We start from the raw sequence: 2,571 nt of genomic DNA on the forward strand, positions 1-2,571 counted from the left end.
TGTGTGTGTGTGTGTGTGTGTGTGTGTGTGTGTGTGTGTGTGTGTGTAGAGGGTGATGTGTGTGTAAAGGGTGCAGAGAGTGGTGTGTGTAGAGGAGGCGGTGTATGTGAATGGCACACGTATGTGTTGGTGTGTAGAGAGTGGGGGGGTGTATAGAAGGAGTGGATAGTGTGTAGGGAGTGGGGAGGGGGGGGTGTCTCTGTGTGGGTAGCCAGTTTGTATGCGGTGGGCCGTGTGTGTGGACATGGAGGGGCTGGGGTGCGTGTGTGTCAGTGAGGGCAGGTGTAGGGGCGGAGGGGGTGTATAGATTTCACTTTCCCATCACCCCACCCCACTTACGTGCCATGGGGCAAACCCACGCCCTGCTTCACCACCTGGATGCTCTGCTGTTGGGACCCTTAGACCTTTCCATTCCCTCTCCCTCCCTCACCCAGTTCATCTCTCCAGCCTCCCATCCCCTGCATCCCCGTCCTTCTTCCCCATCCCCTGGGGAAGCAGCAACACGAACTGCCACGGTCCACACTCACCTCTCCCTCCGGGCGCCACATGCTCAGCGGGACCCAGGAGGCCTGGTGACTGCGAGGCCGGTGGCACGGCCTGGTCTTTACGAGCCCATGGGAGCTCAGGGGTCGCACCTAGCCAGTTTAGTAGTCAGAGCACCGGGGCAGCATGAGGAGCCCGTTCTCTGTTGGGGAGAGGATCTCGCGGCCCAGGGGCCATCCCATCCGCAGCCCAGTGGATGCCCAAGAGCCTCTTCCTCCGCAGCTGCCTCTGTCTCTCCGTCTGCCCGTGCTGCTCGCCTTTCCTCTGTCGCCCTGGAGCAAAAACCGAGCACCTGATGGCCCACGCTAGGCCGTGCCTTGGCAGGGCCGTCCTCTGGAACGTGGTCCGCACGCCGCCCGGGCTAGGCAGCTCTGGATAGTTACACTCAGCAAGGATGCGGCCACATCTGCCTGGTGTGTGTGTGTGTGTGTGTGTGTGTGTGTGTGTGTGTGTGTGTCTCTTGGATTGGTGGTGTGGCTGTGTGTCGGCAGTGCCAGTGTGTATCTTTGTGGCGGGGTGTGGGTGTTGTTCTGTCTGTGCAATGCCTGTCGCTTTATGCTGGGGGGGACGAGGGTGCACTGTTTGACTGATGCGAGTTATTATGTATTATCCCACTGCGCTCAGCGCTGTACAAACACAGAACAAAAAGATAGCTCCTGCCCCAGTCTCAGACAAGAGACAACAGGGACAGACAGACAGACGGGCAAACGCAAGGAAACTGTGATACGATACGGGTCAGCAAGATGGACGGTTGTCCCGGCTGCCGGTTGAACTGCTGTCTAGTTTTGTGTAGGCCTCGGGGCCAAGGAAGGTTTGGTGGCGGGATTGAAAGGATTTTGTGGATGTTTACAGGGAGCGTGAGGGGCAGCAGGGGCGAAAGCACAAAGGGGCTTGTCTGGAGATGTACTGAGTGGGCCGATCAGAGGCCGGAGTCAACATCTCGACACTGAATAAGAGCTGATGGGTCGGTGGGGCCAGGTGCTGAAGACAAGCAGCTTGTGTCTGATGTGAAGGGCACGCAAAGAGAGCGGTGGCCTGGTCAGAGCCACGGGCGAGGAGGAGGATCTTCGCAGCAGCATTGTGAAAGGAGCGGAGTGGGGCAAGATCGCATGTGTCGAGGCCAGAGAGAAGGATGGCGCAGCTGGCGAGATGATGAGAGGCTGGACGAGGGGTTCGGCTGCATGGATGGATGAGAAAGGCCAGATCTCAGGGGTGGGCCGCGGAAGGAATCTTCCCCATTAGCCCCAGCCTGGGTGGGAGCCCCTAGAGGGAGGACTGGATCCAAGCTGACACCCCGGTTACGGGCCTGAGGGACCGGCAGGACGGCAGCGTGGGCCACAGTGACTGAGAAAGGAGATGGGGGGAGGGCTTGTGTGTCTACACAGCGGGGTGTGTTTTGTGCGTTTGGGGTGTCTTGTGTGGTGTGCGCTGCTGGCGGTGCAAGGTGTTGTGTCTCTGCAGTGGGTTGTGTCTGTAGCGTAGTGTTCATGTTGTGCTGGGCTCTATGCAGTGGGTTGTGTTGGGGTGTTTTGCTGGGGTCTGGGCAGAGGGTTGTGTCCAGGGGGTTGTGCTGGGGTCTGGGCAGTGGGTTGTGTCGGGGATGTGTGTGTGTGTGCTGGGGTCTGGGCAGCGGGTTGTGTCGGGGGGGAGGATTGTGCTGGGCTTTATGCAGTGAGTTGTGTTGGGGTGTTTCGCTGGGGTCTGGGCAGTGGGTTGTTGGGTGGGTTGTGCTGGGGTCTGGGCAGTGGGTTGTGTTAGGGTGTTTTGCTGGGGTCTGTGCAGTGGACTTTGTCTCGGGGTGTTGTGCTGGGGTCTGGGCAGAGGGTTGTCGGGGGGGGGTTGTGCTGGGCTCTATGCAGTGGATTGTGTTGGGGTGTTTTGCTGGGGTCTGGGCAGTGGGTTGTGTTGGGGGGGTGGGGTTGTGCTGGGGTTCTGGGCAGTGGGTTGTCGGGTGAGTTGTGCTGGGGTCTGTGCAGTGGGTTGTGTCGGGGGTGTTGTGCAGGGGTCTAACAGTCGGTTGTTTCCGGG

Source organism: Terrapene carolina, unplaced genomic scaffold (genome assembly GCF_002925995.2).
Source record: "Terrapene carolina triunguis isolate 2854851 unplaced genomic scaffold, T_m_triunguis-2.0 Scaffold194, whole genome shotgun sequence".
In the NCBI taxonomy this organism is placed as follows: domain Eukaryota; kingdom Metazoa; phylum Chordata; order Testudines; family Emydidae; genus Terrapene; species Terrapene triunguis.